At 38.3% G+C, this 26,331-nt stretch overlaps 1 pseudogene; it reads left to right on the top strand.

Moving 5' to 3' along the window:
- Nucleotides 1-3,974: 3,974 nt before the first annotated feature.
- On the top strand, nt 3,975-25,028 carry Gm3657 (annotated as a pseudogene).
- Nucleotides 25,029-26,331: the final 1,303 nt, after the last annotated feature.

The raw sequence follows: 26,331 nt of genomic DNA, 5'->3' as shown, positions 1-26,331 counted from the left end.
AAAGGCCAGTATTGTAAAGGAATGAGATCATTAGGTCCTGACGCTGGCCCTCCCACATGTGCTCTAAGTGGCAAGGCAACTGTTGAATCCGGCCCCCCTTCCTCCCCGGGGCTTCGGCCTCGGCGGCTGCGAGTGCCTCCCGCCGGTCCCTGAGCCCCTCTCGCTATTGGTCCCTGTGGTGGGGCGGCTGCAGGTGGCTGCTGGGGCAGGGGGTAAGGGGGAGGTTGGGAGTCCATCCAGAGGAGGTCGTCAATCTCTGGATAAATCTTGGGGGGTGCTGACGGGCCGGACTTTCCAGCTGCATCAGACTGGGCAACCACGACCGTCAGTTTCAAAGAATTTGGGGTCCAAGGCTTGACCCATGGAGGTGGGAATTGGACGAGATTCTGCCAGGTCACAATGTAGGGGATCTGATCAGGGTGACCCCCTTCCTCCTGAAAAACAATTCGCCTGACGGCGGCGATTAGTGACAAGTCAAAAGCACCTTCTGGTGGCCAGCCCACTCCAAAGGTCGGCCACTCGGAGGCGCTAAAGTTCTGCCACGGACCCTTTCTGACCTCCACCGACTGGTTGAGGGCTCTGACCTGCACCTCCTTCCAATGCTCCAGAGTTAGAGAAAGGGGAGTGGACACAGATTGTCCCATTTCTAGAATAATAGTAGACACAACAAGAGCGAACACAAGACTAAGACAAAAAAGAAACCAAAAACGGCGGCGACTTTGCGTCAACCACAAGCAACTCAAAGAATCAGATGGCCTTTCTAAGGCCGGCCGATTGAGACCCTCTGCGCGAGGTGGGACTCGAACCCACGATCTCGCAACAAAACACGAGGTGGGACTCGAACCCACGGTCTCGCAACAAGGCGCGAGGTGGGACTCGAACCCACGATCTCGCAACCCCAGATGGTCTCTTGGCCTCCAAAGGGGTCCACCAGGCGTCACTGGTCCTACCCTGTTCCTCCTGGGACGTCTCCCAGGGCAAACGGACGGTGGACACCTGGACACGTCTATCCTTATCCACCCCGCGTTCCCTCTCGGAGCGCGGTCTCACTGAGCGTCCGCAAAACCGAAACTGCGATCGCACCAAACTTAGAAACAGAACACAGACACCAGACCAAGGCAGGTCAAAGAATCTTACCTTAAAGTAGGTCTATGACCTCTGGGTGGTCGCGCTAATCCCGGACGAGCCCCCAAATAAAAGACCCCCGAAGGGAGACCCTCACTCAAGCCTCGGGACAGCCGCGGACCCAAGAAGACACTGAGACCGAACTCAAATTGTAGTGGGCAAGATTTAATAAAGTAACAGCAAGAAAACACATAGACCAGAGCTCTGGGGTCGAAACTCTTACACCTAGTATGGTATAGAGGAGAATCGACCTCGAGCCAAATTTTTCACAGGCTTATATAGGAAAAACTCAAGGGGGGAGAGCGGGGCAGGGAAAGTACAAGTTTGCATAACTAAGGGGTTCTGCCCAGGGACAAGGGGTTCTGCCAAGGGAATTCTACGTAACTAAGGGGTCATGTCCTATTATTTGGCAATGTACCCGGTTCATTCTGAGGTTGTTCCAGGAGGCCCTTATCTCAAAAATGTTCTTGGAACAGTCCTTAGTTGGGAGGGTTCGAACTCTAGGGTGAGGAGTTCAGGAATGCATTCTGGGGTGAAGAGTTCAGGAGTGTTCTGGGAACAATCTCTAGATGGGAGGGGTCGGGCTCTGGGGTGAGGAAGAGTTCAGTAATTTTTTTATCTTTATTCTTCAGTTGGAAAAATGACTCATCTGTTAAAAGCACCTGTTCTATGCAGATGACCGGGCACAAAACACCCACATCGTGGCTCACAATTTATGCACAGCTAAAGTTTCAGAGAATCAGTGCACACTTCCAGCCTCTGTAGGCAACAGAGGCATAAGTGCGAGAGAAGGCCAGAAGGGTCTAGCACGTTCTTGTAATCAAGGTCAGTACTAGGAAGGTGGCGACAGGAGGGTACCAGGGGATATAGGGGATCTGGATGCTCCCTTCTGATCTCTTAGGACAGAATAAACTCTTGTGGTGTGCGTATGTACATTCAGAAAGAGTCCACACACATTCAATGTTACGCACATGAATAAATACAAACCAAAATGGCATGCAAGAGACTCTACAGTTGAAATAAAGTAGTGCCGTTTGCAGTGTTTCATGTTTCACGTTTGTTCAAGTTTTTCAAGTATGTAAGGGCTTATGAACCTAGAATTTGTCTTAAAGCCAGTAGTAGCTCATTCCCACCTCCTGAAAACTCCCTTTGAAGCGATGGTGCCTGGTACTCCATGTACGCATGAGCAGGATATATTCAGCCAATCAGCACAGACCTGATTTCTCCAGCTTGCATCACAAAGGGTCCTAAGAATCCTCAGTCCAGGCATCTCTGCTGACAAAGGTTTTTATACCATTGAGGAGTTGAGCATGGAAGGGTGCAGTTGTGAAGGTGTTCACCTCTGAGATAACCTGTAAGTGATAATCGGCTCTGCTCAGGGTTGTTGGACAGTTAATCAAGGTATGACAGGGTGGGGCATATCAGGCCCAGGTTGCCACTAGGTGAGAAAATGCCTCATGATCGCCATTTCCTATGGCTTCTGATTGTTAAGTGAAGGTGGAGGACCATATTCATGGCAGAGGATTGAACAGGTCAGGGCCTTAGAAGATTGTGAACCCTTGGAGGACACAATCATGGGGCCTTGGAATAGGATCAGAGAGCTGGCTGCAGGATTGAGGGTCGGGGGAGCATGGGGCTGTGAGTGAGGATCCTTGGCGCTTGTCCTGTGTGCTGTAAGGAGCCTTAGGGTCCAACTTGGCGCTTGTCCTGTGTGCTGTCCGGGATCCATTAGAAACACACTGAGGATTCCTCCCTCTTCATTGTCTTCTCTATGGTGTGTTCCTTTGGTATAGACTGTATGGACATTGCAGAGAGGGGAGTGACGTAGGAAGAATGAATGAAAAGAAGAAGAGGAGACATTACAAGAGATTAATAAGTAATCTGGGAAGGATTCTGAACAGGGATCCTCCTGTCTAATCGCCCATGTATTGGGATTAAAGACTTGGACCACCAAGTTCAGGTTTTTCTCTCAGTTTTTGTTCTGTAGGATGGGATCTTCCTTTGTAGCTCAGGCTGTTCTGGCTTGGGCTGGCCTTTAACTTACAATCTTCAGATGTTTGAAATCCTCGGCTTCCCCCAATCCCAAATTTCTCCAATATAAGGATTTTCTGTGTGGGTAATGGTGGTGAGTGTTTGTTGTAGACTGAGCATTGGGTATTCTTGACATGAATATATAGTTACCATGTTCATCATCTTTCTGGATAGTACTATGAATTTACTTTAAAACAGAGATATACTGAAAATCGGAATTGCTGATGTTTTGTTTAAAAAGAATCTTTGGGAGATAGTACCAAAATTCAGATGCCTCAAAGTTTAAATGCAAACACATTTTGCTCATCATTTTTGGTGAGAAAGGGAGGACTCACGTATTAAAGGCTGACCTGTTTTTGCCTTTTTTAAACTGAGAAATGACAGATTGTTAACTTGGGTTCTAAAGAAGGATTTAAAATAAGTAAGTTAAAGAAGATTTTAAAACAAAGTTGGGAGGGAGAGGGACATGATAAATGGGATACATGAAGGAAATTGTAAGGGGAAGCATATATATATATGTGTGTGTGTGTGTGTGTATGTATATATATACATATACATAGACACATACACATACATATACACATACACACACATACACATATACACGTGTAACCATATTGAATATGTATGCAAAACTCTCTGATAAAGACAAATTATTAAAAATATAAGTGTTAAAAAACAAAAGAAACAATCTTTCAATGAGCTAAAATAATTATTTGACTTTTTGACATTTTTAACTATTTAAATGATACCTTTGGATTTAGATAACTATTTTTTTTTCTTTTTTCCTTTTTATTTATATTTTTTAACTAAGAAGACAACTGAGCGCTTAATAGAAAAATGTCTATTAAGAAACTGCGGGTGATACCAAAGGAAGGTTACTTATTACTTTTTGACTTTGATTCAGATGAAGAAGAAGAGCAGGCTCATTCTGAAGGTATCCAGTCTTCAGTATTGATTGTGTCCTGCAGTTCATTAGACTTTTCCCAACTCACCTGCAATGGAAGAAGTCTTTTCTAAGTTTTCATGTACTTCATTTCTAATTTTACCTATATCTATATATTCCTATACCCGAGTTTTACCAGTGCATATACCTACTCTTGGCACTTTAGACATAATATGTTGAGAAACAATAACTTGCTATGATTTTACCCCAGAAAAAGATCTGAACGGTGTTCCTATATGTTAGCAAAACATGAATTTATTTCATAAAACCTGCAAATAAATTATTTCATTCCTTTTTTCTATTATATATTTTCTTTATTTACATTTCAAATATTATCACCTTTTCTATTTCCCCTCTGCAAATCCCCTCTCCTCTCACCTCTCCCCCTGCCCCCAACACACCCACCCCCAATTCCTGGCCCAGGCATTCCTTAATACTGGGGCATAGGACCTTTACAGTACCAAGGGTCTCTCCTCCCGTTGATGACATACTAGGCCATCCTCTCCTACATATGCAGCTGGAGCCATAAGTCCCACCATCTGTTTTATTTGATTGGTGCTTTAGTCCCAGGGAACTCTGGGGGTACTGGTTAGTTCATATTGTTTATCCTCCTATGGGGCTGCAAACCCCTTATGCTCCTTGGGTACTTTCTCTAGCTCCATCATTGGGGACCCTGTGCTCAGTACAATGGATGTCTGTGAGCATTCACTTCTGTATTTGTCAGGCACTGACAGATCCTCTCAGGAGACAGCTATATCAGTCTCCTGTCCCCAAGCTCTTGTTGGCATCTGCCATAGTGTCTGGGTTTGTTGGTTATTTATTGGATTGATCCCTGAGTGAGGCAGTCTCTGGATTCATTCAGTCTCAGCTGCAAACTTTGTCTCTTTAACTCCTTCCATGGGCATTTTGTTTCCCATTCTAAGAAGGAATGACGTATCCACACTTTGGTCTTCCTTCTTCTTGAGTTTCATGGGTTTTGCAGGTTGTGTCTTGGTTATTGTGAGCTTCTGGCATAATATCCACTTATCAGTGAATGCATATCCTGTGTGTTCTTTTGTGATTGGGTTATCTCCCTTAGGAAGATATCATCAAGATCCATCCATTTGTCTAAGAATTTCAAGAATTCATTGTTTTTAATAGCTGTGTAGTATTTCATTATGTAAATGTACCACATTTTCTGTATCCATTCCACTGGGGAGGGACATCTGGGTTGTTTTCAGCTTCTTGCTATTATAAATAAAGATGCTATGAACATAGTGAAGCATGTCAGTATTACAAGTTAGAATATCTTCTGAGAATATGCCCAGGAGGAGTATTGCTGGATCTTCCAGTAAAACTATGTCCAATTTTCTGAGGAAACACCAGACTGACTTCCAGAGTGGTTTTACCAGCTTGCAATCTCACCAGCAATGGAGGAGTGTTCCTATTTCACCACATTCTCGCCAGCATCTGCTGTCATCTGAGTTTTAGATCTGAGCCATTCTGACTGGTATGAGGTGGAATCTCAGGTTTATTTTGACATGCACTTCCCTGATAATTAAGGATGATGAACATTTTTTAGGTGCTTCTCTGCCATTCGGTTTTCCTTAGTTGTGAATTCTTTGTTTATCTCTGTCCCCATTTTTTAATGGGGTTATTTGATTTTCTGGAGTCCAGATTCTTGAGCTCTTTATATATATTGGATATTAGTCCCCATCTGATTTTGGATTGGTAAAGATTTTTTCCCATCTATTGGTTGCTGTTTTGTCCTATTGACAGTGTCCTTTGACTTATAGAAGCTTTGCAATTTTATAAGATCACATTTGTCTATTCTTAATCTTACAGCACAAGCCATTGCTGTTCTGTTCAGGAATTTTTCCCTTGTGCCCATGTCTTCGAAGCTCTTCCCCACTTCCTCCTCTATAAGTTTCAGTGTCTCTGGTTTTATGTGGAGTTCCTTGATCTACCTAGACTTGAGCATTGTGCAATGAGATGAAAATAGATCAATTTGCATTCTTCTACATGCTAACTGCCAATTGAGCCAGCACCATTTGTTGAAAATGTTGTCTTTTTTTCCACTGGATGGTTTTTGCTCCTTTGTCAATGATCAAGTGACAATAGGTGTGTGGGTTCATTTCTGTGTCTTCAGTTCTATTCCATTTATCTACCTGTCTATCAGTATACCTGTACCATGCAGTTTTTATCACAATTGCTCTATAGTACAGCTTGAGGTCAGGCACGGTGATTCCAGGAGAGATTCTTTTATTGTTGAGAATAGTTTTTGTATCCTAGGTTTTGTTCTTATTCCAGATGAATTTGCAAATAGCCCTTTCTAACTCAGTTAAGAATTGTGTTGGAATTTTCATGGGGATTGCATTAAATCTGTAGACTGCTTTCGGCAAGATAGCCATTTTTACTACATTAATCCTGCCAATCCATGAGCATGGGAGATCTTTCCATCTTCTGAGATTTTCTTTGATTTTTTCTTCAGAGACTTGACACTTTTATCATACAGATCCTTCTTTCACTTACTCAGTTAGAGTCACACCAACGTATTTTATATTATTTGTGACAATTCTGAAGGGTGTTGTTTCCCTAATTTCTTTTTCATCCTGTTTATTCTTTTTGTAGAGAAATGCCATTGATATGTTTGAGTTAATTTTGTATTCAGCTACTGCACTGAAGCTGTGTATCAGATTTAGGATTTCTCTGGTGTAATTTTTGGGGTCACTTATATATACTATCATATCTTCTGGAAATAGTGAGATTTTGTCTTCTTCCTTTCCAATTTGTATTCATTTGTTCTCTTTTTGTTGTCTAATTGCTCTGACTAGGACTTCAAGTACTATGTTGAATAGGTAGGGAGAAAGTGGGCAGCATTGTTTAGTCCCAGATTTTAGCGGGATTGCCTCCAGTTTCTCACCATTTAGTTTGATGTTGGCTACTGGTTTGCTATCTATTGCTTTTATTATGTTTAGGTATAGGCTTTGAATTCCTGATCTATCCTGGACTTTTACTATGAATGGGTGCTGTATTTTGTCAAATGTTTTCTCAGCATCTAATGAAATGATCATGTGATTTTTGTCTTTGAGTTTGTTTCTATAGTGGATTAAGTTGATGGATTTCTGTATATTAAACCATCCCTCATCACAGGTATCAAGTGTACTTGATCATGATGGATGATCATTTTTATGTATTCTTGGATTCAGTTTGCAAGGCTTTTATTGAATATTTTTGCATCAATTTTCATAAGGGAAATTGGTCTGAAGTTTCCTTTCTTCATTGGGTCTTTGTATGGTTTGAGTATAATTGTAATTCTGGCTTCATAGAACAAATTGAATAATGTTCCTTCTCTTTAGATTTTGCATAATGGTTTGAAGAGTATTGGTATTAGGTCTTCATGAAGATCTGATAGAATTCTGTACTAAACCCATCAGATCCTTGTCTTTTTTGTTTGGGAGACTATTAATGACTGCTTCTATTTCTTTAGGGGTTATGGGAGTATTTCTAGGGTTTATCTGATCCTGAATTATATTTGGTACCTGATATCTGGCTAGAAAAGTGTCCATTTCATCCAGATTTTCCAGTTTGGTTGAGTATAGGTTTTTGTAGTAGGATCTTATGATTTTTTGGATTTCCTAAGTTTCTGTTGTTATGTCTCCCTTTTCATTTCTGGTTTTGTTAATTAGGATGATGTCCCTGTGCCCTTTAGTGAGTCTGGCTAAGGGTTTACCTATCATGTTGATTTTCTCAAACAACCAGCTCCTGGTTTGGTTGATTCTTTGTATAGTTCCTTTGTTTCCACTTGGTTGATTTCAGTCCTGAGTTTGATTGTTTCCTGCCTTCTATTCCTCTTGGGAGAATTTGCTTCCTTTTGTTCTAGAGCTTTTAGTTGTGCTGTCAAGCTGCTCCTGTATCCTCTATCCAGTTTCTTTTTAGAGGCATTCAGGGCTGTGAAGTTTTCTCTTATTACTGTTTTCATTGTGTACCATATGTTTGGTTATGTTGTAGCTTCATTTTCATTAAACTCTAAAAAGTCTTTAATTTCCTTCTTTATTCCTTCCTTGACCAAGTTATCATTGAGTAGGTTGTTGTTCACATTCCACATATATGTGGATTTTCTATTATTTATATTATTATTGAAGATCAGCATTAGTCTGTGGTGATCTGATAGGATGCATGGGATTATTTCAATATTTTTATATCTGTTGAGGCATGTTTTGTGACTGATTATATGGTCAATTTTGGAGAAGGCCTCATGAGGTACAGAGAAGAAGGGATATCCTTTCGATTTAGGATAAAGTTTTCTATAGATATCAACTAAATCCATTTGTTTCATAACTCCTGTTGGTTTCACTGTGTCTGTTTTTAGTTTTTGTTTCCAGGATGTGCCCATTGATGAGAGAGGGGTGTTGAAGTCTTCCACTATTATAGTGTGCAGTGCAATGTGTATTTTGAGGTTTACTAAAGTTTCTTTTATGAATGTGGCTGCCCTTGCATTTGGAGTATAGATGTTCAGAATTGGGAGTTCCTCTTGGTAAATTTAATTTTGATGAATATGAAGTGTTCCTCCTTGTCTTTTTTGATAACTTTGGGTTGAAAGTCAATTTTTTTTGATATTCTAATGCCTACTCCAGCCTGTTTCTTGTGACCATCTGCTTGGAAAATTGTTTTCTAACCTTTTACTCTGAGGTAATATTTGTCTTTGTCTGTGAGATTTGTTTCTTGTATGAAACAAAATGCTGGGTCATGCTTACACATTAAGTCTATTAGTCTATGTCTTTTTATTGTGGATTTCAGTCCACTGATATTAAGAGATATTAAGAAATAGTCGTTGTTGGTTCCTGTTATATTTGTTTTTAGAGATGGAATTTTGTTCATGTGGCCATCTTCTTTTAGGTTTGCTGCAAGATTACTTTCTTGCTTTTTCTAGAATGTAATTTCCCTCCTTGTTTTGGTGTTTTCCCTTCATTATACTTTGAAGGGCATGATTTTTTGGAAGATATTGTGTAATTTTGCTTTTGTCATAGAATACCTTGGTTTCGCCATCTATGGTAAAAGAGTTTTACTGTGTATAGTAGCCTTGGTTGGCATTTGTGCTCTCTTAGGGTCTGTATGTCAACTGTCCTGGATCGTCTGGCTTTCATAGTCTCTGGGGAGAAGTTAGGTGAAATTCTGATAGGTCTGCCTTTATATGTTACTTGAACTTTTTTCCCTTACTGCTTTTAATATTCTCTTTGTTGTGTGCATTTGGTGTTTTGATTATTATGTGATGGTAGGAATGTCTTTTCTGGTCTAAAGTATTTGGGGATCTGTAGGCTTCTTTTATGTTCATGGGCATCTCTTTCTTTAGGTTAGGGAAGTTTTCTTCTATAATTTTGTTGAAGATATTCACTGGCCCTTTAAGTTGGAAATCTTACTTCTCATCTATACCTATTATCCTTAAGTTTTGTTTTCTCCTTGTATCCTCAATTTCCTTGATGTAATTATTTCATTTATAAAAGCTGTTTCAAAAACTCACGTGGGCAGTTTTTCCAGAGAAATGCAAATTGAAAATACTTTATTAACTATTACTTATATAGCATACTTTCAAATGTTTCCATTTTCTATTGTCAATATAGTAAAAAGGCCAGCATTTGGCAAACATGAGAATATGCCGCCTCACGTAGAAGCAGATGAAGATATAAGGTAATATTTTCAATTTTTCCCAGTTCAATAGAGTACTTCAAAAGTAGTGTTTGTGATCCCTTCACTGGAGGAGTAGATTCAGGAAAATCAACAATTCATGGTCAGATGCAACTATATATTGAGTTCAAGCCCTGCTTGGGGTCCTTAATTCCTTGCCATCACAAACACATAGCAACTTGGACAATATAGCCACCTGCATGGGATCTTCCCAGAAATAAACACAAACAAAAGGAGAAACATCATAAAAATAAGAGGGGGACCATCTGGGAAGAAGAAGGGTCTCAGCAAGTGTGGGAGAGTTATGAATAAACTACTGTGGGGTATAAATGTATGAATTGTTAAAAGTAAATAATTCAGGTTCACTTTGGTTGTCTACCATGTATTTTATATGCATATGACATTTGTTCCAAACCACACATTATATATCTATTCTAAATAATTAAAAGAAGTTCCTGTGTAAAGTTTTTTTGTGTGTGTGTGCTAGGCAAATGCTCTACCAGTCCACTATATTTCTAGCTTTAAAATTTTATTGTCCTTTCTTCACAGAGATGAACAAGACAGTATGTTGGATAAATCTGGAGGTAGGTGTTTTTGGAGATATTTGCCTGTTGTTTGAAGAGGACAGAAGATGGCATCAGATCTCTATAAACCCTATAGCATAGGAGGATAATTTTAGGTTTCACAATAATTGTAGTTTTCTTTAAAACACATACAGATGACTACTCACCCAACATTCAGAAACAAAGATTAGCTGAAGGTGTACCTCAGTGGTACAGCACCATGTAAAAGCTATGAGTTTCATCTTCAGTGGTGAAAAAAAAAACCCAACCAACACACGAAATTAACAAAACACCTACCAAACAAACAAAAAACAACAATAAGCCTCGCAAATGAAATGTTAGTTTTTCCAGTTTGCCCAATTAACTGAAAAGTGAGCAAGAAATGCAATTGGCTATTGTAAGGAAACAAACAAAACCAGCATTAAGCATTTTAGGAACTTAAATTTAGGCATGATTAGAGAAATATGCACCCCCCCCCCAAAAAAAAAAGACAGTGGCTACAGCAACATAACAAACCCTGCAGAGGGGCTAGAATTATGGCTCATTTGGTAAAGTGCTTTCCTTGAAAATATATGGACTTAAGGTGGGGGCCTAGAATCCACTTTAAAAATGCAGGCTGCAGTCCAGTGCTGAGTAGGTAGAGATAGCTAGCTGGCTAGCCAGGCTAGTGACGTCGGTGAGCTGCAGATTCAGAGAGACCCTGTCTCTGAAGATTTAAGTTGGATCAGGCAGTGGTGGCGCATGCCTTTAATCCCAGCATTTGGGAGGCAGAAGCAGGGGGATTTCTGTGTTTGAGGCAACCCTGGTCTACAGGGTGAGTTCCAGGACAACCAGGGCTATACAGAGAAACCCTGTCTGGAAAAACAAACAAACAAAAAATGTAAGTTGGAATATGATTGAGAATACAGTCTTCTTCTGCACACATATACTGAAATGTATACACATCATTTTTGCTGAATCTCTTTTTATGATTTACAGAATCCTTTAAAATTATGTTTTTTTTTTTCTTTTTCTGGAAATAGACAATATGAGGAAAGTGTCATATTTCTATAATCTCCACTGTATATTAAAAATAAACATCTATCGAGAGAAATGATCCAGCATACCTTAAAACACACACAGGACAGGGATGGAAAGATAGCTTTGAAATTAAGACCACTTGTTGCTCTTGGGGAAAACCAAGGTTTAGTTCCTAGGACCCATATAATGGCTCACAACCATTTGTAATTCTAGATCCCGGGGATTTGGCATCCTATTCTAGTTTCTATGAGCACCAGACATGCATGTTGAACAAATACAAACATGCAAAAGCACGTTAGTTAAATAAATAAAACAAATCCGAAATACACATAACAGCCCCTTCAACTGAAACAAAGTAGGAGAGTCTTCTTTGGGGTTCATTTTATTTTAACTTTCAAGTTAGTATTGCAAACTTGGAAAATGGAAAACTTCTGGGTAGTAGTGGCAGCTAAAATACTATCTCTTATTTGCTGCTTGGATGACAGATGACTGATAGAGCCTCTCTCACTTTAGTAAGCATGTGCAAACACGGCCAATCAGCAAGGGGCTTGGCTGAGATTGTTTTCCAGCTGCCCAATCCCTGTTACCCAGTATGCTTTGTGGTGGCCACGAAGCTGAGTTCTTGAGGAAGGGAAGTTTCTTGAGGAAGCATGGTAGGGGGAAGTCTCTGTGGAGGTAGTCAGTGACCTGTTAAAAGATGGTTAATAATGGTTCAGGTGGGGGTCCGGATGGGGTGAAGGTGGAGGGGCAGAGGTGTTACTTCCAGAGTAAGGAGAGGAGATGACCCTCCCTGGACTCCAGATAGCACTGCTGCTGGGTTCACAATCGACTTTACCCACTTAGACCTCTGCGGTGAAAAACGGAGAACTTCACTAAGGGCAGGAGTTTGAACAGCCTAGTATCTAGCAGAAAGCAGGAAGGCCAGGGAATTGGAGACCCCGAAAGTCATCCTTGGGCCTGGGGATGTGAAGTGTGAGTAAACTGGGGGTCAGTTAGTGGCAGAAACAGACTAGAACCTTTTCTGTGCTGCTGCTACCCGCCAGAAATTCATAAAAAACAAACTGAAGACGAGTCTTCATTTTCTTCTACCTGGTGTTGAAAGGCCAGATTGCCAAAATTTGTATATATAGGATCCAAACGGCCTCAAAATCCCGAGGCTCCTCTCAGCCTCTGAAGTGCTGGAACTTCAGACATACTTCAGGCCAGGCTGTGTTTATTTATGTATTGTTTTGGTTTAGGAAAGTAAGCTCTAACTCTGTATCTCAGGAGTGTCTGAAACCTCATGTGCAGCTTGAACTGGCCTTGAAACTGAAGTCCTCAGCCTTACAAATGTACTGGGGCCTGAGGAAACATGCTTGTTTTATTTTTTATTTTTAAAATTTGTGGGGGTTTTTCATAGTTGAAGATTGAACCCAGAGCTTCTTGCTGTAGCAGTGAAATATATGTCCAGACAGACAGAACTTTATAATTTAGACTTGTATTTCGATGAAAAAGATTGAGGAGCTTGGTTGTGATAATAGCAACTATGATTTTACTTGGAGATTGAGATGCAGACACATTTGCTCTAACTCATCAAAAACCTTGCAGGAATGGGACCAACATGCAGATCCTCTTATGTTTAGATATAAACCCACTTGAAGTCACAGTTAAAGCCATCATAATGTGTGTGTGTGTGTGTGTGTGTGTGTGTGTGTGTGTGTGTGTGTGTAAGAGAGAAAGAGAGAGAGAGAGAGAGAGAGAGAGAGAGAGAGAGAGAGAGAGTTTTAAACTGAAAAATAACAAACCTCTATTCTTTTATAGTAAGGAAGACCAAGATACTTTATTCAACTTAAATAATTCTTTTTAAAAATGTGTACATATTAAAGTTAAGGTTATTAATGGCTATCTTTGAAGCCAACTATTATGTTCCATGTTTAAATACTAAAGTCTTTAGTATTAAATCAGAGGGTAATAGAAATATGGTTTTATCTTTAAACCCTTCATGCAATTATGAAGTGCTGTTTTTGTAAAAATCATTCCTTAATGTTATTTTATATTTCAATTTTATTAGTTTAAGTGATTTTTTTAAATTCAAATGGCTTGAGAAAATTTCTTTTTATTTTAAATCAGAAAACGTAAGTTTCTCAGAGGAATGGCAGCGTTTTGCACGTTCTGTAGAGACACCAATGGAAAACTGGAATTTGTTAAGTGGTGAACAGCAAGTTAGGAATGCTTCAGAATTGGACCTTATGGAAGGTACCAAATATTTAATGATGGGCATTGATGTTACACTTCCTTTTTTCTCAGTTGTTCTTCTTAGGCTTGTAAAGGAGATCAAAAATCTCATATTGTATCTCTTGTCTTTAATCACAACATATAAATAAACAGCTTAAAACATATTTTTAGATGACAATTAGACATTACTTGATTTTGTTTAACTTCTAGGCAAATAATAGATCTGCTTTAAAACCTAATGTTGGCACTATGCCTGAATGATCACAAAGTATTTCATTAAAATTTGCAAAATAACATAATTGTTTTAATATCTTGTTTTATTACGAACCCAGTACAGAATCCAGTAACTCATGATGATGGGAATGCAAATCCTGAAGAAGTAGTTGGAGATACATGGTAATGTGTTCAAACTTATTATTTCCTTCTTAGTGTAAGTACTTCCAGAAAAATTTAATTGATTGTATAGCAAGTAATGTATATTAATAATTGGAATATGATATATACTATAAACAATATTTCTATAAGATTAATCCTTAATTTGAATGGTTTTCTTGGAGGGTGTAATGTTGTGGGTCAAACTCTCATCGTCCTGCTTGTAGGACAAAAGCTGAGCAATCAAACAGTATCCCCAGCATCCTTACTTTGTAAAGCTTTAATTACTTCACAGATCTCCAGTACAAAATATACTGGGAAATTTTGAAGGTACATTTTTGGATATATAATTTGTTTAAACTATATAGTATTAACATAATTTATATATTAGGAAGTATTGATTAATATACTATATGACATCTTAATGACTTATTTATATGTAGTATTTTGTGAATATTTTTTTTAATTTAATTTATTTATTATGTGATATTATCTTTATTTACATTTCAAATAATAGCCCTTTCCTGGTTTCACCCCAGAAACTCCCTATTCCATTACCCCTCCCTGTGCTTCTATGAGGGTGTTTGCCCACCCACCCACTCCCACTTCCCCACCCTCGCATGTGGGTACACTGGGGCATTGAACCTTCACAGGACCAAGGACCTCTCCTCCCACTGATGTCTGACAAGGCCATCTTCTGCTATATATGCACTGGAGCCATGGGACCCCCTCTTTTGTTGATGGCTTAGTCCCTGGGTGCTCTGGGAGGTCTGGTTCGTTCATATTGTTGTTCTTCCTATAAGGTTGCAAACCCCTTCAAATCCTTCAGTCCTTCCTCTAACTCCTCCACTGGGAATCCTATGATCAATCTGATGGTTGGCTGTGAGCATCAGCCTCTGTTCTTGCCAAGCTCTGTCAGAGCCTCTCAGGAGAAAGTCATATTAGGCTCCTGTCAGCAAGCACTTGTTGGCATCCACAATCGTGACTGGGTTTGGTGTCTGTATATGGGATGGATACACAGTTTGGGCAGACTCTAGATGGTCATTCCTTCAGTCTCCGCTCTGTACTTTGTCTCCATGTTTCCTCCCAGGAGTATTTTGTTCCCCATTCTAAGAAGGACTGAAACACCCACACTTTTGTCTTCCTTCTTCTTGAGCTTCTTTTGGTCTGTGAATTACATTTTGGGTATTCTGAGCTTTTAGACTAATATCCACTTATCAGTGAGTGCATACCATGTTTGTACTTTTGGGATTGGGTTACCTCACACAGGATTATATATTTTAGATCCATCCATTTGCCTGTGAATTTCATGAAGTAATTGTATCTGTACCATTACCATACATTTTTATCATTATTTCTCTATAATACAGCTTGAGGTCGGGAATGATTCCCCCTGAAGTTCTTTTATTGTTGAGAATAGTTTTTTGATATACTGGATTTCTGTTATTCCAAATGATTTTTCAAATTGCTCTTTCTATCTCTATGAAGAATTGAGTTTGAATTTTGATGGAGATTGCATTGAATCTGTTGATTGCTTTTGGCAAGATGGCCATTTTTACTAAATTAATTGTGCCAATCTATGAGCATGGGAGATCTTTCCATCTTTTGAGATTTTCAATTTCTTTCTTCAGAGACTTGAAGTTCTTATCATACAGATCTTTCACTTGCTTGGTTCGAGTCACACCAAGGTATTATAATTTGTGACTATTGTGAAGGGTGTTGTATCCATAATTTCTTTTTCAGCCTGTTTATCCTTTGAGTAGAGGAAAGCTACTGATTTGCTTGAGTTAATTTTATATCCAACCACTTTGCTGAATTTGTTTATCAGGTTTAGGGGTTCTCTGTTGGAATTTTGGGGGTCACTTACATATACTATCATATCATCTGCAAATAGTGATATTTTGAATTCTTCCTTTCCAATTTTTATCCCTTTGACCTCTTTTTGTTATATAGTTGCTATGGATATAACTTCTAGTACTATAAAATACTACTATATTATATACTACTGTGAATAGGTAGGAAGAGAGTGGTCTTGTCTTGTCTGATATTAGTGGGATTGCATCAAGTTTCTCTCCATTTATTTTGATGTTGGATACTGGTTTGTTCTATATTGCTTTTACTATGTTTAGGTATGGGCCTTGGCTTCTTGATCTTTCCAAGAATTTTATCATGAAGAGTTGTTGAATTTTTGCAAATGATTTCTCAGCATCTAATGAGATAATACTGTGTTTTTTTTTCCTCAAGATTGTTTACATAGTGGATTACGCTGATGGATTTCCACATATTGAACCATCCCTGTATCCCTGGGATGAAGAACATTTGATCATGAAGGATGATCATTTTAACGTGTTCTTTGTTTGGGTTTACCAGAATTTTATTGAGTATTTTTGCATCAATATTCATAAGTGAAACTGGTCTCAAGTTTCCTTTCTTCATTTGGGTCTTTGTATGTTTTGGGTATAAGTGTAATTGTGGCTTCATAGAAAATTGAATAGTGTTCCTTCTCTTTTGATTTTGCATAAAAGTTTGAAGAGTATTGGTATTAGGTCTTCTTTGAAGGTCTGATAGAATTCTGTACTAAACCCATCCGATCCTGGGGTTTTATTTTTGGTGAGGGGGTGGGAGCCTATTAAAGACTGCTTCTATTTCTTTAGGGGTTATACGAGTGTTTACAGGATCTATTTGATCCTGATTAAAATTGGTACCTGATATCTGTCTAGACAGTTGTCCATTTCATCCAAATTTTCCAGTTTTGTTAAGTATAGGCTCTTATAGTAGGATCTGATAATTTTTTTTGGGGGGGGGGGTTCCTAAGTTTCTGTTTTTATGTCTCTCTTTTCATTTCTGGTTTTGTTAATTTGGACTCTGTGCCCTCTCTTTAGTCTACCTAAGGGTTTATCTATTTTGTTGATTTTCTCAAAGAACCAGCTCCTGGTTTGGTTGATTCTTTGTATAGTTCTTTTTGTTTCCACTTGTTTCATTTCAGCCCTGAGTTTGATTATTTCCTGCCTTCTACTCCTCTTGGGTGAATTTGCTTCCTTTTGTTCTAGAGCTTTTAACTGTGCTGCCAGGCTGCTAGTGTATGTTCTCTCCAGTTTCTTTTTTGGAGGCACTCAGAGCTATTAGTTTTTCTCTTAGAATGCTTTCATTGTGTCCCATAAGTTTGGATATGTTGTAGCTTCATTTTCATTAAACTCTAAAAGTCTTTAATTTCTTCCATGACCAAGTTATCGTTGATTAGACTGTTGTTCAACTACCACGTGTATATATATATATATATATATATATATATATATATATATATATGGGTTTTGTATAATTTATATCATTATTGTTGTTGTTGTTGTTGTTGTTATTATTATTATTATTATTATTATTTGGGGGGTTAAGACAGGGTTTTTCTGTGTATCCCTGGCTGTCCTGGAACTCACTTTGTAGACCAGGCTGGCCTTGAACTCAGTAATCCACATGCCTCAGTGTCCCAAGTGCTGGGATTAAAGGCATGTGCCCCCATGCCTGGCTTATTTATATTATTATTGAAGATAAGCCTTAGTCCGTGGTGACTTGATAGGATGCATGGGATTATTTAAATATTTTATATCTGTTGAAGCCTGTTTTGTGACCCATTATATGGACAGTATTGGAGAAGGCATCATGAGGTGTTGAGAAGAAGGCACATTCTTTTGTTTTATGATAAAATGTTCTATGATATCTATAGATATAGATATCTGTTAAAACAATTTGTTTCATAACTTCTGTTAGTTTCACAGTGTCTCTCTTTTGTTACTGTTTCCAGGATCTGTTCATTGCTGAGAGTGGGGTGTTGAAGTTTCCCACTATTATTATGTAGGGTACAATATATACTTTGAGCTTTAGTAAAGTTTCATTTATGAATTTGGTTGCCCTTGCATTTGGAGCATGGATGTTCAGAATTGTGAGTTCATCTTTGTTGATTCACCCTTTGACAAGTATAGTGACAGTCCTTATCTTTAAAAAACAAAAACAAAAACAAAAGAAAAACAATAAAAAAAACAAAAAAAAAAAAAAACAATAACAAAAACCTTTTGGTTGTAAGTTGATTTTATTCCATAGTAGAATGGCTATTCCATCTTGTTTCCTGGAAATATTTGCTTGGAAATTTTTTTCCAGACTTTTCCTCTGAGGTAGTGTCTGTCTTTGTCACTAAGGAGGGTTTCCTGTATGCAGCAAAATCCTGGGTTCTGTTTATGTATCCAGTCTATTACTCTATGTCTTTTATTGGGGAATTGAATCCATTTCTATGAAGAAATATTAAAGACCAGTGACTGTTGGTTGTTTCCTGTTACTTTTGTTGTTTGAGGTGGAATTATGTTTATATTGCTATCTTCTTTGGGGTTTGTTGAAAGAAGATTTCTTTCTTGATTTTTGTATGGTGTAGTGTTTCCCTCCTTGTGTTGTAGTTTTCCATCTATTTTTTTGAAGGTTTCGATTCGTGGAAAGATATTGTGTGAATTTGGTTTTATCATGGAATACTTTGGTTTCTCCATCTACGGTAATTGATAGTTTTGCTGGGTATAGTAGCCTGGGCTGGCATTTGTGTTCTCTCAGGGTCTATATAACATCTGTCCAGAATCTTCTGGCTTTTATAGTCTCTGGTGAGAAGTCTGGTGTATTTCTAACAGGTCTGCCTTTTTATGATATTTGACTTTTTTCCCTTACTGCTTTTAATATTTTATCTTTAGTGCATTTGTTGTTCTGATTATTATGTGTCGGCAGGAATTTCTTTTCTGGTCCAGTTTATTTGGAGTTCTGTAGGCTTCTTGCATGTTCATGTGCATCTTTCTTTAGGTTTGGGAAGTTTTCTTCTATAATTTTGTTGAAGATATTTGCTGGCCCTTTGACTTGGGAATCTTCTCTCTCTTCTATATCTATTTTCCTTAGGTTTTGTCTTCTCATTGTGTCCTGGGTTTCCTGGATGTTTAGGGTTAGGAGATTTTTGCATTTTGCATTTTCTTTCACTGTTGTGTCAATGTTTTCTATGGTATCTTCTGTACCTGAGATTCTCTATTCTATCTCTTGTATTCTGTTGGAGATGCTTGCATCTATGTCTCCTAGGTTTTGTTTCTCCAGGTTCATCTCTCTTTGTGAGTTTTTATTCTGTATTTCCATTTTTAGATCTAGATGGTATTTGTTCAATTCCATCACCTGTTTGATTGTGTTTTCTTTAACTTTTTAAGGGATTTTTGTGTTTCCTCTTTAAGGGCTTCTAGCTGTTTTCCTGTATTTCTTTAATGGAACTATTTTTGTTCTTAAAGACCTCTATCATCATCATGAGATGTGATTTTGAATCTGAATCTTTCTTTTCCAATGTGTTGGGGTATTCAAGACTTGCTCTGTTGGCCAAACTGGTTTCTGATGACACCGACTAGTCTTGGTTGCTATTGCTTATATTCTTGCACTTACCTCGTGCCATCTCATTTTCTTTGGTGCTACCTTCCCTTGCTGTCTCTGTCTGGAGCCTGTCCCTCCTGTAATCCTAGTTGTGTCAGAACTCATAGGAGTCCAGCTATCTCTGAGATCTTGGGATCCTGGGATCCTGATATTTTGGGTGTGTCTGAGCTCCTGGAAGTCATGCTGCCTCTTGGATCTTGAAATCCTGGTGTGACCAATCTCCTGAGATCCTGCTGTGTCAGAGCTCCTGGGGGTTAAGCTTTTTCTTGGTGTTGCAAGATTTGGTGAGGTGCCAGAGCCCTAGGTTTTCTCTAGACACAGTTGCATACTGCAAGGAACCTGTGCCTCTGGCCGGGAGGATGATTTTGTTTCCCTGGTTCTTGTGGGGGTCCCAGATACACAGGGTGTTGGGAAAGATATTGTGCCCTCAGCTCTGCTCTTCTGTCAGAACTCCAGTGTTCCTGGGTGTGTCTGATCTCCTGGGAGTCGAGCTTCCTCTGTGATCCTGTGATCTTTAGCATTTCAGAATACCTGAGAGTCGTGCTCCCTCTGGGTGTTTTAAGAGTGGGTGCAAAGCCAGTACCCCAGGTCTGATCCAGGTGCAGTTTCAGAACAGATGGAATCCATGCCACTGGAAAGGCAGGAGTTCCTGTGTCCCTGGATCCTTAGGGACTCAGTTACTCCTGATGTTGGGGCCATTCCTGTGATCCTGGGAGTGTTAGAGCACCTGGGATTTGAGCTTACTCTGGGTATTGTGGGACTAGGTCAGCACCCAAGAACTACTCATGACATGGACTCTTGCAAATATTTTTGATTTAGCATCATGGACTTATTTTTGCCTGTGGTACAGAAGTGAAAATGGTACTTTTTCAACAGGTGTGACATTAATTAAACTTAATTTTATTTTTTTCATATATTTCTGTCTGTGGTGCATATATACACATGTGGAGGGCAGAGGAGGATGTTGGGTTTTGCTCTATTTCTTTCCACCTTATTCCCGTAAGACCTGCTCTTTCACTGAACATGTAGCTAGATAAGCAGCCAGCAAGTCCTAGCAATTCTCACTCTGCCTACCACAGTGCTGCTATTGTAGAAGCAACCATCCATGGTTAGTTTTCTAAATGGGTACTAGAATCAAACTTGTGAACGTCCTCCTTTCACAGTAAACCCTATTTATTACTGAGGCATTTTCATAACTGCATTGAAGGGATTTTTAGAGGAAAAAAATGATGTAAACTTTTCTACATTCCATGTATTCAAAGCTAAGTGATATGTATACAAAATTCTGTACATGCAACAGTATTTCGTTGACCCAGTATTAATTTTATATTAAGTCAGTTTCTTTTCTAAAACTCCTCTGTGCTTTTCTTTATATGACACAATGGAAAAATGAATTCTTTAATATAACCCTTATTACTTATTTTTTTAAATTTTATTTTATGGGTATGTTTGTTTTGCTTGATTGTGTGTATGTACACAGCTTGTATGTCTTGTACCTGAGGAGGCCAGATGAAGGCATTGAATTCCCTGGAACTGGAGTTATAGGTTGTGAGCAACCTTGTGGATGCTGGGAATCCATTCTCAGATCTCTGGAAGGGAACCAGTGCTCTTAACTGATGAATCATCTCACCAATCCCCTCACTGATTTTTATAAAATGAATTATGTAACTGAAAGTGAAAGACAAATTTACTAACCAGTGAGGGAATGAAACTCAGATCCCAAAGAATCTATTTTAAATTATATGTAATTGAATGTTGCATGAGCTTTCTTAGAGGATAATAATTTGTCTTTGATATATAGTCTCACTATGTATGTCAGGCTGGCTGGAATTTTCCTAAGTAACCTATGTTGTCCTTTACACTGGAAATCTCCTGCTAAGCTTCCTAGACTAGGATCATAGACCCAAAACGTCTTACATGGCTTAAGAAACAATGCTCTTAATACCTATTTTTCAGACATATTTGTGTATTAGTGTTTTGCTTACAGGTATATATGTGCACCACATATGTGCCTGTTGCCCATACATATAAGATGATTATTTCAGACACCTTGGACCTGGAGTCACATAAAGAGAAAACACATGGAAACTTATATCAAAGATTCTTTCAAAAAAATGCAACCAGAAATTAGAATGACTTTGGCAAACGAACAAATGGGAGAGGTAGAGTTGTTAGTTTTGTAGTGTCACATTTGTATCATTTTAAAAATTATATGTGGCTGAAGTTGAAAAAAAAACATTACTGAGCTTTTAGTAAAAATGTGTGTCTTTGATTTTGTCTAAGCAGTTAACCATATAACTTCATGCCTTCAAGTAAACTAAATCTAATTCGTAGAAATCTGTGAAAATTTTTATTTTCTACTTTAAGTACCTGTTAATGAGATTTTAAAATTTGATTTACATTAATTGTGGAAACACAGAAGTCTTACACAAAATCTTAGAAATGTAATTTGTTGTTTATTATGTTTAACAATATGGAAAAAAATCAATTACATATGCAGACAATTTGTATATTTTAATTGACTTATGTTTTGCACTAAGTCTTAACTGAATCAATATAGGAAAATAAATTAGACATTATATTTGATAGAAAATAATGAAAAAATACTTTGAAATACAATTAATATTCTAAAATAAGATATATATGTATTAAAACTTCTTTAATTTTTGAAAAGCTAAAACATAAAAGAAGACTTCTCTGATAATCTTTCAGGGAAAAAAAAACTATAATGATTTCCCATTAGATAATTTTTTACTGCTGTTTTTCTTTTTATAGTATGAAATGGTCAATTTAATTTGTTTTGAGTGGTCTTTTTCATATCGGTATGAAATGTGACTGCTTTTATTACTGTGCTTTACAGAAAGAAGATCAACAACAAATTGTGTGAGCAGAAGTTTGATATGGATATACAGAAATTCAATGAAGAACAAGATAAATCAGTGGTTGGTATCATAACTAACTTCATAATTAACCTAGAATAACTAAGTATCAAGTAGGAATGGAGAAACTAGCCTTGTGTTGGGCACATGAAACGAAGTTAAGTTTCATTATCTATCTATCCTTGGTTCTGTTCTAGTCCTACTGAATTGTAAAGCAGAGAAGTATGATCACATACTATATCAATGAAAACCACTAGGTATTTTCTTGTAGACCAGATTATAAATTTTCAAGAGGCAGACTTTTGCTGAAAGATGAAGAGAGGATTACCAGTTTCTACAAAAGTAAGCACACTATGTCAGCCTCAGGTACAGTTGAAAGGAGAGAGAAAGCTTACTTACTGGTGTCATCTGGACTCTGTTGTTAATATTCGAAAGCCATCTCAAACTGGCAAATCAGTTCTTACAATCCTAAACTTAGTACAAATTTAGTAACAGTGGATAGAAACAACCTTTCTCAACAGCCCTGGCAGAATATTCCTGTGGAAGAATATCACCAAACTATTTTAGATCATCTCTCCATTACTGTACCAATGACTGTAGTCATCACATAGTTTCCAAGTAAGATCTGAGATGATGACCATATTAACTATTTTTTATTTGATTGGTTAATAGTTTGAGAAGTATTCAATTTGAAAAGAACAGGAGATCCATTCCTGCCTGGGAAGGCATTGAGGAAGCCGCCATTTTGAGTCAGTTCTGGAAAGAGATAGGGACTAAAGATAAAAAGTAAATAAATACTCCAATTGAAGGCAATTTTTAAACCTTGAACCCTGGATGAAATTTCAAGGGGGAGTAATCATCCATGTATATGAGGAGTCTAAAGACAGACTCCCAGAGTACTTCAATATTTGTAATTCTGCATGAGGTGGGGGTGAGGGGGTGAGAGTGAACCAGAAAGGGAAGAGAACAATTGGTACAAATAAAACTACTATGAGTGAAGGAAAACATTTAAGGAAGAAAAGTTCACTAACTTTGTCATATGCTGCTAATGGGTCAAATAAAATAGATTTGCAGGGCTTGAAGATGGTTTATTTGGTAATCTTTCTCACTGTAGGCATGGAGACTCGAGTTTATATTCCCTGAGTAAGCATGCACGCACACACCTCCACCACCATCACTACCACCAACACCACCAACAACAAAACAAACAAGCAAAACTAAAAACAAACCACCACAACAATAAAAGTTGGTGTGGTGGTGAGTATTTTAGAACCACCAAACTCAGATTTAGTTCAGAGATAAGAAGATTCCCAGAGCTTCCTAGCCACCAGTTGTAGCCTAATGGATGAATTCTAGGTTCATTGAGACCCTGTCTCCCAAACAGTGGGATGCAACCAAAGAAGACACCCAATATTAATCCTTTGTCTCCATATGTATGCACGTGTACATTTTTTAAAGAGAAACTTCACAAAGTGGAGGTCATTGTACTTAATCAGGATGATTTGAGTGGAAATGTGAGGTACAAAACTGATCACTGTGAATAAAGGACAAAATAGGAATGTAGTAGCAGAAGGAGAAAAGGTGTAAACAGCCTGTCTTAATTTTTTAAATGCAAATTATCATGGTTGTCTGCCAACATAAAGAATACAAAGAGAAATTTATATTACTACTTCCATTGTTACTTGAGATTGGAACCTAGATAAAACAAATCTACCACTAGATTGGACTTAGTAAAGAATAAGTATAAGGCATCCTTAAGAAAGGAAAAGAAAGTAGAAGACATGGCACATACACCTTAGGTGGGGGCTAGATACAGAGATGAGGTAGTGAACCACCTCCTGGGATTACTTCTGCTGGTTAGAAAAAGGAGGCCACCATATGGTAAAAGCATTAACACTAGCTAGAGTTAAACTTCCAGGGCTAGGATTTTACCAAGTTCATGTTTACATGGTGCATGCCTATAAACTTAAGTACTTGAGAGGCTAAGGCCAGTCTCTGCAGCATGGCAAACACTTTCTCATAAAAAAAAGTTTTATTAACCCACAATTGGTAGTATAATTGTATTTCATGTTACTTAAAAATATAAGTATATTTAGTCATAATAGTTGTTAAAATGTTAAATCACTTGGAAAACTATTCCTTTTACATTTCATATGGAATTATTTTTGCTCACGTAAATATTTTTGTATTGGAAATACATTAAGTGGTTGGTTGTTAGCCTAGCATTCATGCTGCATGGCAGTAAAAACAAAAATGAACAGAATTGTTACAGTAATGTTTTCCTTTTACATTTGTAGAACAATTATCAAAAAGAACAACAAGCATTAAAACTGTCCGAATGTAGTCAGAATCTGACCCTGGAAGCAATTGAAGACATGCATGAGAAGTCCATGGAGGTATGTTGCACATGGTCCATAAAATGTCCTTAGGAAACGAAATATGTTTTAGGAATCAAAAAGTTTAACTACTTGATATTTTGAATTATTTCTTACTGAAGTGACTGATATTATCTGTAAAATCCTAATGACTTTGTAGGAATTATTCAAGACATGAAATGATAAATTGGGAATTTGACCTCAGATGTACCTCATAGTTTATTAACACTATAATTATCCTGCTTAACTAAACATAGCACATCTATACATCATTTGCAGAGAATCTTTCATATTTGTATCCTTTGGAGTTTCTTTAGTAAGAAGTGCTTTTCTGTTTTAGGGTTTGATGAACATGGAGACCAACAACTACGATATGCTTTTTGATGTAGATGGTGAAGAGACATTATGAAGCATACTCTGAAGTACTCTTCTCCTTTCCCATCTTCAGACTAATGAAGCATACATATTTCTCACTTGCTGGTACATTTGTAACCAAATAAAAAATTCACTAACATTTTTGTCTCCTATGAAACAGAGTTTGAAAGGCTCTTTAATCCTTGTAATTCTGATGATTCTAAGAAGGAAGTTAACCCCCGTGAAGTGATTACAAAGTTAACTAGGAGGTATACCTTTAGAGTCAAAATAGAACTCCTTTATTTTTAAACATCTTTAATCATTTTCTTGTTTAAGTGTAAGAGCCTCTTTATATTAACTTCCAAACAAAATCTAAATGAATAAGTGAGTGGCAAATAGTCCTTTGTACCGAACTTCCACACACTAATGTAGTGAATTATTTAAAATTTATTCCTTAATCTTTTTTTAAAGTCCAGACTTTATCCCCCTCCTTGTCCACCCTCTGATTGTTCCACATCCCATACCTCCTTGCCTCATGCTCCCACACCCCAACTCCCCATCTCTAAGAGGATGTCCCCACCATCCTACCCCCACCCCACCAGACCTCCCTACTCCCTGTGGCCTCAAGTCTGTATATGTGTTGGGTCTTCATATCAGCTGGTGTATGCTGCCTGGTTGGTGGCTCAGTGTCTGAGAGATCCTGGGAGGTCCAGGTTATTTGAGACTGTTGGTCCTCCTCCTTCAACTCCTCTTCCTCAGCTTCTTCTAGCTTTTCCCACCACAGGGGTTCCCAGCTTCTGTCCATTGGTTGCATGTAAATTTCTGCATCTGACTCTTTCACCTGATGGGTGGGTCTTTAAGAGGGCAGTCATGATAGGCCCATTTTTGTGAGCACACCATAGCATCAGTAATAGTGTCAGGCCTTGATGCCTCTCCTTGAGCTGGATCCCAATTTGGGCCTGTCATTGGATCTCCTTTTCCTTAGGCTTTTCTCCATTTTTTTTCCAGTAGTTCTTTCAGACAGAAACAATTCTGGGTTAGAGCTTTTGACTGTGGGATGGCAACCCCATCTTTCCACTTGATGTCCTGTCTCTCCACTGGAGGAAGACTCTACAAGTTCCCTCTCCCCACTGCAGGGCATTTCATCTAAGGTCCCTCCCTTTGAGTCCTGAGAATCTCTCACCTCCCAGGTCTGTGGTATATTCTAGAGGGTTTTCTAACCTCCTACATATCAAAGATGCCTGTTTCCATTCTTTTTGCTAGTCCTCAGCGCTTCAGTCCTTTTTCCCACCCCCACAATACCTGATCATGTTCCTCTCCTCTTCTCCTTGTCTGCTTTCCCACCCAGGACCCCTCCC

Source organism: Mus musculus, chromosome X, assembly GCF_000001635.26.
Source record: "Mus musculus strain C57BL/6J chromosome X, GRCm38.p6 C57BL/6J".
Taxonomy (NCBI): domain Eukaryota; kingdom Metazoa; phylum Chordata; class Mammalia; order Rodentia; family Muridae; genus Mus; species Mus musculus.
Note: the sequence above shows the minus strand (reverse complement) of the source record. Positions and strands in the feature narration are given on the sequence as shown.